General features: G+C 42.4%; 1 protein-coding gene across 5 annotated transcripts in view; it reads left to right on the top strand.

Annotated features, from left to right (window-relative positions):
* NLGN4X (neuroligin 4 X-linked) overlaps positions 1-15,354 on the top strand; it is a 248,917-nt gene that overhangs the window by 28,576 nt on the left and 204,987 nt on the right. The window lies entirely within an intron of this gene.

Below are 15,354 nucleotides of genomic sequence, written 5' to 3'. Positions count from 1 at the left end.
TAAAAAACTTAACCAATGCCTCAGTTTTCATGGCAGAGAGTGCCTTCATTTAAATTATACATTTTGACAGTTTAATTGCATGGAAAGTGCACTTCAATTGATACTCTACTTGTATGATAAATATGGCAACTGTTTTTTTCATACACAGTAATCCCTGCTAGGTCCAGATTATGTTATAAGCACCTTTGTACAACAGGAGAGAAAAAGCATGTAATTTTATTTACTCATATGTCATTTACCAAGTATGTTATATTATATAACTACAGTATTTACATGGTACCACAGAAAGGAAAATACAGTAATACCAATAATTTTCAAATTAAGTGTTTGACCTGGTATTTTAGGAGCAGACTGCATGTTGCCCAATACCTTACTCCACAAGTAGTCACTTTGAAGTCAATGTTAGAATAGCAAAGTTCAATAGGTAGTTCATTTCAGTTCTTGACCATCTAAGATCAGGTTACATATAGGCTTGTTAGGAGTTCAGAAAAGAGAAGTTACCCTCCTTCATTTAGAGAGATAGCATAAATGGAATTTTTGTTGATGGATGAAGAAAGAACAAAAATAATTTATTTCTAAGACTATGAAATGAGGCAGAGGATTTATTTAGTTCTGGATTGGTGTTTTCTGATGATATAACTGAGACTAAGAGATAGATCCTCTGCATTGCGGCCACTTTGTGCTACTCTGTTGGTATGCTCTAGCTCTAAAGCCAACTCAGCAAACTTGGAGGGGTGGTGTGTCACCTTGGAAGCTCTCACCCACTGGTGGTCTAAGGATTTAGTCTAGTTAATCTAACTATATTGCAATATCTAACCTCCACGAAAGACTGCTAGCATTTTGCTTAGCTGGAATTCCTACCGAATGATACAGCAAACAATTGGAGTCAAGAATTCATGCTGAAGAGAAACATACTAGCACAAGTATCTGAAATGGGACTAGTGTTTGGCTGAAATAACTATGAGCAGTCAGAACAAAAATCCATGTGGTAAATGGTTTCCCCACTGAAACCAGTGATGTTGGCTGATGTGTGTGTATATATTTATATGCCTATTTAACTAAAGAAGGAGAAATCTCTACTCATATGCAGACATTGTAACTCAATGTCCAGATTCTGAATCCAGAGGATAGCCTCTGTATAAAGAGAGGCTAGGCATTGTAAGCTGCTTCCAGATGTCAAGTTGGGGACCATTCCACCATTGTCTGCAACGCTGGCCCACCGTCATACTGTGGGGAGGAGGAAACCACGCCAATCAGGTGCCAAGTTTGTGGTAACTGTGGACAAGCCAGAGAGTACCCAATTGAGCCTGGTCAAGGATCTATGATCAAGTGGACAAGAAGGCAAGTGTATCAATGGATTCCCCAATTTATTTAGTGTGTTACACTCTTTCCCACCAGTTCATCCACTCTCTATAAGGATGTAGTTTTCAGCGCCCTTGTGCTACTGATTACTCAAGCATAGTAAAAATTCATAGCGATTCCAAGGCTGGAAGGGACCATTGTGATGCTCTAGTCTGATCTCCTGTATCACACAGGCAATAGAACTCCCCCAAAATAATTCCGAGAACATTTCTTTTAGAAAAAACATCCCACCTTGATTTAAAACTTGTCAGTAATGGAGAATCCATCACAACCCTTGGTAAGTTGTTCCAATGATTAATTACTCCCCCTGTTAAAAATGTACACCTTATTTTCAGTCTGAATTTTTCTAGATTCAAATTCCAGCCATTTGATCATGTTATATCTTTCTCTACGAGACTGAAGAGCCCATTATTAAATATCTGTTCCCCTGTAGGAACTTATAGGCTGAAACCAAGTCACCCCTAAACATTCTCTTTGTTAAACTAAGTAGATGGAATTTGTTGATTCTATCACTATAAAGTATTTTTTCTAATCCTTTAATCATTGTCATGACTCTTCTCTGAACTTTCTCCAGTTTATCAAAATCCTTCTTAAATTGTGGACACCATCATGGGGCACAGTATTCCAGCAGTATGGGGGGCTCGACTCCCAACCCTGCTGTGGTCACCTAGGACAGGGGCTAGGGTGTCCCCACTCCGGGGTACTCTCTCTGCACTGGGCACTTCTCTGACCCACTGACCATTACATACAAGTTAAAGCAAATGCAAGTTATTTAATCAACTATTAATTTTAAAAAGAATAAGGAAAAATGGGAAAGGTTAAAGGAAACACATCACCCCGCTCTGTGGCAGGGAACATCACAGTGTCTCTGGAATGTCCGGGCAATTCCCAGTCTATTCCTTGTAAGGCCCAGGCCTCCTTCTCAGGCCTTGGCCATGCTGCAGGGATGCTGTGGGTTGGACACTTGCTCTGGTGGTGGCCACACGCTCTCAAGCTCTAAGTGGTAGGACCCTTCTTCCCAGTGTCGTCCCCACTCTGTCGGGGTTATGATCCAAGCCTGGCCTGCAGAGCCTCTTGGCTGAGGCGTCTCCCTGTGCTGGGCCCACTGCCCAGGGTCCCCCTCGCTCTCCTCAGCTGCTCACCGCACCCAGCTCCGGACTGCTCCAGCCCCAGCTCCACCACTCAGTCTCTGCTGCTCTGCCTCCAGCTCCCTGGGCTGCTTCCTTGGCCCCTCTGGCTCTGGTTGCTGGAGCTCTGCTCCCAGGACAGGTCTGCTCTGCAGGCTGCTTCTGTGACTCTGCTCCCAACACTGACCCACTTCCTGGGCTGCTTTCCTGGCCCCTCTGGCTCTGGTTACTGCAGCTCTGCTCCCAGGGCAAATCTGCTCTCTCTGGACTGTGCCTCTGGCTTTGGAGCTGCAGCTCTGCTCCCAGGACAGGGTCTGCTTTCTCTGGGCTGCTTTTCTGGTCCCTCGGGATCTGGCATAGCTCTGCTCCCCAGCTTAGCTTGGGCCCCTGCTTTCTCCTTAGCTCAGCCCCACTCTGTCTGACCCAGGCAAATCCAACTCACAGGGAAGACGGGACCTCCCTGGCCTCCTGACTCCCTGGTTAGCCTGCTCGCCCTGTCATTCAGGCTGACCTGGAGCATTGGCCTCTCCCCATTGTTCCTGGGGACTATAAGTCTCAAGGTCCTGATTCCCCATCAACCCTTCCCCTTTTAGTACTCGGAGCTAGCCAACCAAAACACCCCCACTGAATGTTAGTAAGGGGGCAACAGTCCCCTTACAATTTCATGAGTCATTTTGGCCACAGTGTCACACTGGGAGCTCATGTTCAGCTGATTATCCACCACGACCCCCAAATCTTTTTCAGAGTCACTGCTTCATAAGATAAAGTCTCCCATCATGTAAGTGTGCCCTACATTCTTTGTTCCTAATGTCAGGCACTGCCTCTGATAATCAGGCCTAGCAGTTGTAGCACAGATCACAGCTGGGTGTAAGGTTGGTCTTGGGCCAAGAGTGTTCCTGGAATCAAGATCCAGGGACAGGCCAGGGTCAAAATCGAGATCAGAGTCTGCAGACAAACCAGAGTCAGAACCATAGCCAGAGACCAGGTGTGGGCCAGAGGTCAAAGCCGGGTAGTCAGAGTTGAAAGACGAGCCAAGTCAGTACCAAAGTCAGAGTCCAGATAAGTGCCAAAGGTCAAAGCTGGCCAGTCAGAGTCCAAGGGTGTAGGAGGGATCAGGAGGTGGAGACCAGGCTGGAGCAGGTTGGCGACAAGGCTGGAGTGAGGCTAGAGCAGGGCAAGGACTGGGGTCAGCAGGAGCAGGAGGAGGAGGAGGAGGAGGAGGAGTTTGGTGCACTGAAAGGCAACAGCAGAATTCCTGACCAGGTAACACTGTTGCTCAGACTGATCTGCAGCACTACTGGGGCTGTGGAAATACCTGAGTCTGGGGTCATCTGACCCAGGTTCCGCTCTGTGATAGGCTGCTGCTGTATGCCTGAAGACTGACTCATTGTTGGCTGGGTGCTGACTCATCGCAGCAGCTGAGAAAGCAGCCCTAGTTCAGCTGCATGTTTGCCTCACAACTAGAGGCCAATAGCACTCTTCTCCAGCAGTTCATGAACTGCTGTAGCAAAGGGGTATGGAGAGATCATCTGTGACCACAGGAGTGGGATTCCTCCCCTGAATATGAGCAGACCTTTTAGTTAGCACTGCATGTTGTTTCCTGTCTGAAAATGGGGCATGAGTCAAACAGAGATGTAATAGGTTGGTTTCATATGTCATAGCTCTCCAGGCAGACTTAACAGATTCATAGCGATAGACTTAATGGCACTGTCAGACAGGAAACAACATACAGTGACAGACTGTCATATCTGATGTGGGAGGAATTCCAGTCAAATCAGTCTGGTTTCTAAGAACATCAGTCAGGCACTACCTTTCCTTAGTGTTCGTTCTTGATACTGTATAATTGCTCCCAAGTTAGCTGATGACCATACCTGGCTCTTTGTGTTTTACCTTCCAATATTGATGAGAAATGGCACAAGCTCTCTCCATTTGCATATCTCTGATGCCTTCCCAGTTGCAATGGGTTATGTCCCTTCTCCCTTTCCAACTGTGAGGCCTGCCTCTTGCTTTCTCTGTCCTTCTGCATTCTGAAAACTCTGTTTTGGCAGACAAAACAATTTAAGGGCATCTTTTGGTGGCCAGTAATCCTGACTTTAATGCTGCTTATGTTGGGAGAGCAGCATAAAGCTGGCCACACACAACTGTGGATTTAGACCACTATTCTCTGAATGAGTGTAAACAACACATATAACAAGTTTGCTGACTTGTAGTTTAGAGAATTTCAAGGGAAAGTGTGAAAGTAATGGAATGACCAGAGTGATCTAGAGAAATGAACAGGGATATAAAATACCAGAATATGGATTTTTATTAAAAAGATCAGCAAAATAACTTAAGATGGTTTTAATGTTAAATATGGATGATACTGCGCTGACAGGGAAACTTTTACAAATCTTGTAACTGACTCAATGAACAGTCTAGGCAAAATTTAAGGATACTAAATGTTGGATTTTCAATAAAACTCAGCATTGACATGACTGCTGACACTGAAGTTAATAAGAATGCTTTCCATTGTTTCTGATGGAAGCAAAGTTGGAGCTTGTCTGCATGGAGAGTTATTCCGGAAGAGCTATTACTGATTAGCACAATGTATGGATGTTTTTATCCTGAATAAGGGTACCTTATTCCAAATTAGTTTATATGCTTTTGGAAATTGATTAAGTTACTTCAGAATAAGAGCCCCAACAAATGGAGTTTAATCACAAACAGTTAATTTGGTTTTAATTTCCACTTTACTTTGTTTCAGGTTAACTTTCATGTGGAGACAAGCCCTAACAACATCACTGAGCAATTTTGAAAATCCTTTCTTAAATGTGTTTGGTTTGTTTCTGGAGATGCTATGGGATTGCTAGAGACCTCCAGGGCAGTTGGATAGACTGGGTCAAGAACAGCATGTCAGAAAGCCAGGACTTCAGTAATGGGGGAGTTTATTTCTCAAATAATGACTAGGATAACTATGCAATAATAGTGATAGAACATATGTCTTCATTGCATTTGCATTTGTATTGCATTTGCATAGAACCTTCAAAGTCAGAGGTTATTGTTGATCTAATCCTAGGAAATAAACCCAGTATGCTAAGTAAACTGAATTTGAGGAGCATCAAAGATCTAGTGACAGGTTTCAGAGTAACAGCCGTGTTAGTCTGTATTCACAAAAACAAAAGGAGTACTTGTGGCACCTTAGAGACTAACCAATTTATTTGAGCATAAGCTTTCGTGAGCTACAGCTCACTTCATCGGATGCATACCGTGGAAACTGCAGCAGACTTTATATATACACAGAGAATATGAAACAATACCTCCTCCCACCCCACTGTCCTGCTGGTAATAGCTTATCTAAAGTGATCATCAGGTGGGCCATTTCCAGCACAAATCCAGGTTTTCTCACCCTCCACCCCCCCCCCCCACAAATTCACTCTCCTGCTGGTGATAGCCCATCCAAAGTGACAACTCTTTACACAATGTGCATGACAATCAAGTTGGGCTATTTTCTGCACAAATCCAGGTTTTCTCACATCCCCCCCACCCCCATACACACACAAACTCACTCTCCTGCTGGTAATAGCTCATCCAAACTGACCACTCTCCAAGTTTAAATCCAAGTTAAACCAGAACATCTGGGGGGGGGGGGGGCTAGGAAAAAACAAGAGGACACAGGCTACCTTGCATAATGACTTAGCCACTCCCAGTCTCTATTTAAGCCTAAATTAATAGTATCCAATTTGCAAATGAATTCCAATTCAGCAGTTTCTCGCTGGAGTCTGGATTTGAAGTTTTTTTGTTTTAAGATAGCGACCTTCATGTCTGTGATTGCGTGACCAGAGAGATTGAAGTGTTCTCCGACTGGTTTATGAATGTTATAATTCTTGACATCTGATTTGTGTCCATTTATTCTTTTACGTAGAGACTGTCCAGTTTGACCAATGTACATGGCAGAGGGGCATTGCTGGCACATGATGGCATATATCACATTGATGGATGTGCAGGTGAACGAGCCTCTGATAGTGTGGCTGATGTTATTAGGCCCTGTGATGGTGTCCCCTGAATAGATATGTGGACACAGTTGGCAACGGGCTTTGTTGCAAGGATAAGTTCCTGGGTTAGTGGTTCTGTTGTGTGGTATGTGGTTGTTGGTGAGTATTTGCTTCAGGTTGCGGGGCTATCTGTAGGCAAGGACTGGCCTGTCACCCAAGATTTGTGAGAGTGCTGGGTCATCCTTTAGGATAGGTTGTAGATCCTTAATAATGCGTTGGAGGGGTTTTAGTTGGGGGCTGAAGGTGACGGCTAGTGGCGTTCTGTTATTTTCTTTGTTAGGCCTGTCCTGTAGTAGGTAACTTCTGGGAACTCTTCTGGCTCTATCAATCTGTTTCTTTACTTCTGCAGGTGGGTATTGTAGTTGTAAGAAAGCTTGACAGAGATCTTGTAGGTGTTTGTCTCTGTCTGAGGGGTTGGAGCAAATGCGGTTGTATCGCAGAGCTTGGCTGTAGACGATGGATCATGTGGTGTGGTCAGGGTGAAAGCTGGAGGCATGCAGGTAGGAATAGCGGTCAGTAGGTTTCCGGTATAGGGTGGTGTTTATGTGACCATTGTTTATTAGCACTGTAGTGTCCAGGAAGTGGATCTCTTGGACCAGGCTGAGGTTGGTGGTGGGATGGAAATTGTTGAAATCATGGTGGAATTCCTCAAGGGCTTCTTTTCCATGGGTCCAGATGATCTAGTGATTATAACTTCATCAAATCATTGAGATACACAATGAGGGAAATCTGATGTCCTGGAGGAAATAAATGTTTCTGATTTCAGAAAAGCATACTTAAAAGGAGTGCTAAGTGCCCTAAGATTTGAAATCCTACATTAAAATTAGGTGTGAGAACAGTGAAGAATACAAAGTCACTTCTTATCAGGCTAACACTGATTTAAGACTTCCTCGCTCAGTCTTGCATCTGTTATAAGCCCCCCTTTTATATGACTGTTGATGTAACCTGCAAATTGCTTATGTCCAAAGAACATAGAGAGAGGAAGTATTGTATTTAAGAAATTGTTGAAAAGACAGCAGTGGCAACTCGTGCAGATTAAGTCTAAACAAGTACTGTAAATGGACAACAGAGGTTAAACAGGGATGTACACAGTTTAAAATATAATCTAAAATTGTTTAAAATTACAAACAATCTGGCAGGGAGAATTGGGAGATCTATAAAATAAGCAGAATTCAGGTAAAAGGATAATTAGAGGAGCACAAAGAAATCCTATGAATGTTAAATTGGGGAGAATATTTTAATTACTATTATTTATTCATTGTTTTTAAGCACCAAAGATAATCAAGGGGCAGTACCAGGAGATAGCAAAAACAATCCCTGCCTCAAGGAGTTTACACAGGATTCAACTAGATTTGAGTGAATGGAAACTTGGGCATCTGAGGAGCCCTTTTGGAGTCATAGGAAGGGCGAAGGCCTTAAAATAGACAAACTACATGAGATAGCACATGATAGATGGTTCGGGGGAGCATTGTGTAGTGCAGTGGACATAGTGTACTTAGATTTCCAGAAAGCCTTTGACAAGGTCCCTCACCAAAGGCTCTTACATAAATTAAGTTGTCATGGGATAAGAGGGAAGATTCTTTCATGGATTGGGAACTGGTTAAAAGACAGGGAACAAAGGGTAGGAATAAATGGTAAATTTTTAGAATGGAGAGGGGTAACTAGTGGTGTTCCCTAAGGGTCAGTCCTAGGACCAATCCTATTCAAGGTATTCATAAATGATCTGGAGAAAGGGGTAAACAGTGGCAAAGTTTGCAGATGATACTAAACTGCTCAAGATAGTTAAAACCAAAGCAGACCGTGAAGAAGTTCACAAAGATTTCACAAAACTAAGTGATTGGGCAACAAAATGGAAAATGAAATTTAATGTGGATAAATGTAAAGTAAAGCACATTGGAAAAAATAACCCCAACTATACATACAATATGATGGGGGCTAATTTAGCTACAACTAATCAGGAAAGAGATCTTGGAGTCATTGTGGATAGTTCTCTGAAGACATCCATGCAGGGTACAGCGGCAGTCAAAAAAGTGAACAGGATGTTAGGAATCATTAAAAAAGGGATAGAGAATAAGACGGAGAATATCTTATTGCCCTTATATAAATCTATGGTACGCTCACATCTTTAATACTGCGTACAGATGTGGTCTCCTCATCTAAAAAAGATATACTGGCATTAGAAAAGGTTTAGGGGTTTGTAACCGGTCCCATATGAGGAGAGATTAAAGAGGCTAGGACTTTTCATCTTAGAAAAGAGGAGACTAAGGGGGGATATGATAGAGGTATATAAAATCATGAGTGGTGTGAAGAAAGTGAATAAGGAAAAGTTATTTACTTGTTCCCATAATATAAGAACTAGGGGCCACCAAATGAAATTAATGGGTAGCAGGTTTAAAACAAATAAAAGGAAGTTCTTCTTCACTCAGCACACAGTCAACCTGTGGAACTCCTTGCCTGAGGAGGTTGTGAAGGCTAGGACTATGAGAGGGTTTAAAAGAGAACTGGATAAATTCATGGAGGTTTAGTCCATTAATGGCTATTAGACAGGATGGGTAAGGAATGGTGTCCGTAGCCTGTTTGTCAGAGGGTGGAGATGGATGGCAGGAGAGAGATCACCTGAACATTACCTGTTAGGTTCACTCCCTCTGGGGCACCTGGCATTGGCCACTATTGGTAGACAGGATTCAGGGCTGGATGGACCTTTGGTCTGATCCAGTATGGCCGTTCTTATGCTCTTATTGGAAAGGAGGTTTCTGATGCAGTAATTATTTAATGTTGTGATGTAAACTTCCTTTGTGAAGTGCTTTAAGATCTGCAGATGAAAAGTGCAGTATAAGAGCTAAGGATTATTAATAGTTGTATATATTGTTTTACTGTTCATTCTTCTACAAACTCCACACCGAAGGTTGTCTAAGCAATGTCCTTTATCATACACTGGAAAAACACAAGAACAGGATATATACAGGTTTCAGAGTAACAGCCGTGTTAGTCTGTATTCGCAAAAAGAAAAGGAGTACTTGTGGCACCTTAGAGACTAACCAATTTATTAGAGCATGAGCTTTCGTGAGCTACAGCTCACTTCATCGGATGCATACCGTGGAAACTGCAGCAGACTTTATATATACACCTTACCCATAATTATTTCACATTTGGGGACAGTGTGTACCTTCAGATCAGCGGCACTGCTATGGGTACCTGCATGGCCCCACAGTATGCCAACATTTTTATGGCTGATTTAGAACAACGCTTCCTCAGCTCTCGTCCCCTAAAGCCCCTACTCTACTTGCACTATATTGATGACATCTTCATCATCTGGACCCATGGAAAAGAAGCCCTTGAGGAATTCCACCATGATTTCAACAATTTCCATCCCACCACCAACCTCAGCCTGGTCCAGTCCACACAAGAGATCCACTTCCTGGACACTACAGTGCTAATAAACAATGGTCACATAAACACCACCCTATACCGGAAACCTACTGACCGCTATTCCTACCTGCATGCCTCCAGCTTTCACCCTGACCACACCACACGATCCATTGTCTACAGCCAAGCTCTGCGATACAACCGCATTTGCTCCAACCCCTCAGACAGAGACAAACACCTACAAGATCTCTGTCAAGCTTTCTTACAACTACAATACCCACCTGCAGAAGTAAAGAAACAGATTGATAGAGCCAGAAGAGTTCCCAGAAGTTACCTACTACAGGACAGGCCTAACAAAGAAAATAACAGAATGCCACTAGCCGTCACCTTCAGCCCCCAACTAAAACCCCTCCAACGTATTATTAAGGATCTACAACCTATCCTAAAGGATGACCCAGCACTCTCACAAATCTTGGGAGACAGGCCAGTCCTTGCCTACAGACAGCCCCGCAACCTGAAGCAAATACTCACCAACAACCACATACCACACAACAGAACCACTAACCCAGGAACTTATCCTTGCAACAAAGCCCGTTGCCAACTGTGTCCACATATCTATTCAGGGGACACCATCACAGGGCCTAATAACATCAGCCACACTATCAGAGGCTCGTTCACCTGCATATCCACCAATGTGATATATGCCATCATGTGCCAGCAATGCCCCTCTGCCATGTACATTGGTCAAACTGGACAGTCTCTACGTAAAAGAATAAATGGACACAAATCAGATGTCAAGAATTATAACATTCATAAACCAGTCGGAGAACACTTCAATCTCTCTGGTCACGCAATCACAGACATGAAGGTCGCTATCTTAAAACAAAAAAACTTCAAATCCAGACTCCAGCGAGAAACTGCTGAATTGGAATTCATTTGCAAATTGGATACTATTAATTTAGGCTTAAATAGAGACTGGGAGTGGCTAAGTCATTATGCAAGGTAGCCTGTGTCCTCTTGTTTTTTCCTAGCCCCCCCCCCCCCAGATGTTCTGGTTTAACTTGGATTTAAACTTGGAGAGTGGTCAGTTTGGATGAGCTATTACCAGCAGGAGAGTGAGTTTGTGTGTGTATGGGGGTGGGGGGATGTGAGAAAACCTGGATTTGTGCAGGAAATGGCCCAACTTGATTATCATGCACATTGTGTAAAGAGTTGTCACTTTGGATGGGCTATCACCAGCAGGAGAGTGAATTTGTGGGGGGGGGGGGGTGGAGGGTGAGAAAACCTGGATTTGTGCTGGAAATGGCCCACCTGATGATCACTTTAGATAAGCTATTACCAGCAGGACAGTGGGGTGGGAGGAGGTATTGTTTCATATTCTCTGTGTATATATAAAGTCTGCTGCAGTTTCCACGGTATGCATCCGATGAAGTGAGCTGTAGCTCACGAAAGCTCATGCTCAGATAAATTGGTTAGTCTCTAAGGTGCCACAAGTACTCCTTTTCTTTTTGAGGATATATACAGTAACTATTAGCCAACGCAGCAGCACTTCTTCTTCCGCTCTCCCCCGTTGCACATTACTTGAACCCCAGTCATGATCAGCTGTGATCAATACAGCTTAAAAAAAAACATGCCACTTTTCCACCAGATGTCCACTCCCTATCACTGCCTCAGCCCTCTGCCAGGGCCTGCTCAAACAAATAAGCTCTACATTGTGCACGGAAGATCAGCAAACTGATTATTCTGGACCTTCTGGGGCATTTTTGGGATCTGAATGACATTTAATAAATTAGATCCCAAGAGAAGGGGAACATTTTTTTAAAAGACTCTAGGTGTATGTGAATTATTTTTGAGGACTGAAAACGAAACTGAGGCAGGGTGCCTGCAGTGTCATCCCAGTCTATGAGGGGGGCACCCTGGATTAGCACCTGTTTACAGTCCCCCACTGTGCTCCTGTGGTTCCTTGGTATTATGTCTCCCTTTTCTTTCTTTCTCCCTTTCCTGTTTACACCGGGTCAGAGATACCCACAATTCTTCACCACTCCTTCCAGTTCATAGCATAAATTCATAGGTCTTGGAGTTCCACTTCTTTTCTCTCAAAACTTTTCTTGATGGAGCCTTTCCATCATATCCTCGGTCTTCCACATTTTTTCTTGCTATCCTCTTCCTCCCAAGCTATCTTTGCTGGTTGTTCATATCCCATTCTTATCACATGTTCAAATGTTCACCTCAAATGTGAACTCTTAAGCCTATCACTGAGAGCCACAAATTCACCTTCCTCCTAATTTCTTCCTTGAACACTTTGTCTATTCTCTGCTTGCCTTCCATTTACCTCAATTCCTTTATGTTAGGCATTTATTTGAAGAACAAAAGACATAACAAACACATTGTAGGATTAACTGTGGGGGCACTCTTAAAAGCTTAATTTGTCTAGAGGACTTGTCCTGTGATCTCTTAAAAGAAGGTCATGCTTATCATTTTTTTTAACATATCCACCTCTAATTTGTAATCTGTCAGACTTCAGTCATACTTTACCTGAAATATCAGTCATACTCTACCTTTCCCCTTCCTTTTTTTAAATAGTGACCATTAAAATCTATGGTAGTTCTATATGTGGAAGGACTGCACAACAAACTGCTTGAGGTCTGATCCAAAGTATCAGTGGGCTTTAAAGCAAAGGAAATGCAATATATGTTGGATTTTTTAAAAATGAGAATTATTTCAAAGTTCCGCATCAAATATAATTGACAGAGATATGTAATTATTGGCACAGGAGTAAAATAGCTTGTGGAGTGGAAAACTAACTCATGAAAGGGGAAACCACTCAGCTATTGAATTGTTACATCTGGTGGAGCTCCTTAGCCCAGGAATATTAGACATTACTTACTCTGTGTTGCATCTGAAATATTGCTATTTATTCATTGCATTGTAATGCACCAGGTTGTGAATTTATCTTTGTATGCCAGCTTTGCTTACCTATCTGCAGATTTCGACAGTCTTGTCTGCTGATTACAGCCACAAGAAATTGATATCGATTGTGGGATATCAAAGTTGGCCCACATGCCAAAGACCTATCTAATAATAATACAAAAAATGAAACTGAAGGATTTGAGTCTTTTAAGTGAATTGGCCAGTCAGTGAAATATTTATTTTAATGTAGGCAGATATTAAGTAAGGCCAATGTACTAAAATAAGAGTGTGCGTGTTAAATTAAATAATTATTCATCCTACTGATCAAAGAAATGGTAAGTAAATATTAAAGGAAAATCTTTTAAATCATCATCTGTTTTTATGGCTAAAGATGGTTTCTGAGTTGTTTTGTTTTAAATTAAAGATACTGTGAGGATTCAAGAGAAAGAAAGAATTTGATTTTTAAAAAAGTGATACTGTTGTTTCACTAGACTTCATTGAGAATATTTTGTTCAGTATTGACCATCATTTCCACGGAAGGATGTGTTTACCAAAGAGGGATTATATCAGTAAGGATGATTTCAATTTATAATAATACAGTATTTAATACAACAAAAGGATATAGAGGTTTTGTTAATCCCAGTACAGACTGGTGTTCACTCATTTGGCTCGTGTATAAGTTCCAAAATATGGGACCGAATGAGGAATGGTGAGGAAATTACAGGGAATGGATTCATTATTTAAGTGTTCACTGTGAGGTTGGTAATTGTAAGAGAACTATCTCACTCAGCAATAAAAATATTAAACTTATCGAAGTAGGAGTATGAATTAATTTAAAATACACTTACTGCATATAGTGTGAGTTAAATTATATGCAGTGACTAAACAGGGAAGTTCAAGGTTAAAATAAATATTGAAAGGGGGAAGATATGTTGGGCCTAGTGGGTTTTCACTATCCAGCCATTCCTTATATCCTTATGTCTTGTATCCTAGGTTTAATCACTTACTACTCTTAAAGAGTTGGAATGGTGGTCAGAATCTACATCAGCATTGAAATCCCCAGAAAAAACTGATGCTAGCATATGGAGAGATTTGAAACATTATCATAGCTTGGAATAAAAGTTGTCTTAATCTTCAGCACCTGATTCCTCAGAGGGTGTGTATAAACTAATTACTGTAATGTTAGGCTTCCTCTCAAACTATGTAATAAATATCCAGATGGACACTTCCACAGTTTAGCGAAGACACTTTACAAGTTGTTTATTAATAAGTAGTCATGCTTTGCACCAATATTTTTTTCATAAGTGCATTATATTCAGACATCATTATCCATCCAGTGGTATCTAACATCAGTATTTGTAGATATTCCCCATCTTTGTATTTAAATGAGGACCAGTTCTTCAGCCCTGGCACTGACTAGCACTTATTTACATGAGTCGTTTGACTGAAGTCAATGGGACAACTCATTGGGAATAAGAGCTACTCAATGTGGAATCAGCACATAGCAATTATGGACCAAATCTTGGTCCTTTTAAGAACAATGGCAAAACTTGCATTGATCTCACTGGGACCAGAATGTGGGTGAAAGTCTGTCATCCTTATTGTAGCTGTTAAAAAATGTTTTTCACTGACAGCAGCCAACAAATAGGTTGCAGAGTAACTCTTCTCTTAACGTTGTTATGTTCTTGAAAAATGTGACTTTAAGCGAACTGATGTTAAGCAAATTCAATTCCCCCATAAGAATTAATGTAAATGTGGAAGTTAGGTTCCAAGGAAATTTTTTTCACCAGACGAAAGACATTACACAGTATAAGTTTTAAACAAATTCTAATCAGAGGATTGTCTGGGGACCTGCTCATGAACTTCCTGAGCTTCTTCTAAAGCAACTGTGTTGATATCAACCAGGATATTGGCAGCACCGAGGGAGGCAGGAGGGAGGAGACACAATAGATGCATGGCTGTGGCTGCAAACACTTCCCTGTGGAAACTGAATGAGATGACGAACCCACACTCTCCTGCTAGAGCGCACCACTCCCTCCGGACGGCGCATGCACGGCTGCACAGGCGCCGACTTCCCAAATTGCCTGGGGAGTGCTCAGCCCCCGGCTCACCCCCACTCCATCCCATCCACCCAGCGCATCCTTGCTCCTTCCCCCTTTCCCCCCCAGAGCCTCCTGAACACCCGTGAAACAGCTGATTGCTGTGGAGGGAGGCATGGAGAGGGAGGGGGGAGTTGCTGATCTGCAGGGCTGCTGGGGGGCGGGAGGGATTGGAGGGGATCTGATGGGAGGCTGCTGGCCCACCCTGGTTCCAAGTCCCCACGACCAAACAACGTTATAAGGAAACATTGCACAACTTTAAATGAGTATGTTCTCTAATAGATCAGGGACATAACAATGAAACGACAGTTGATGTTAAGTGAGGAGTTACTGTACATTTTTCTAATACCCTTTAGAAATCTATATTGTGCATGGATGATCGTCCGTTTCTTCATCAGCCACCTGAAAGTCGTGTCTGCTCCCTATGATAAGGGCATGTGGTTGGATTGTAGGAAGCAG

The sequence above is a fragment of the Lepidochelys olivacea genome (genome assembly GCF_965140295.1).
Source record: "Lepidochelys olivacea isolate rLepOli2 genome assembly, chromosome: 1".
NCBI classification, from domain to species: Eukaryota; Metazoa; Chordata; order Testudines; family Cheloniidae; genus Lepidochelys; species Lepidochelys olivacea.
Note: the sequence above shows the minus strand (reverse complement) of the source record. Positions and strands in the feature narration are given on the sequence as shown.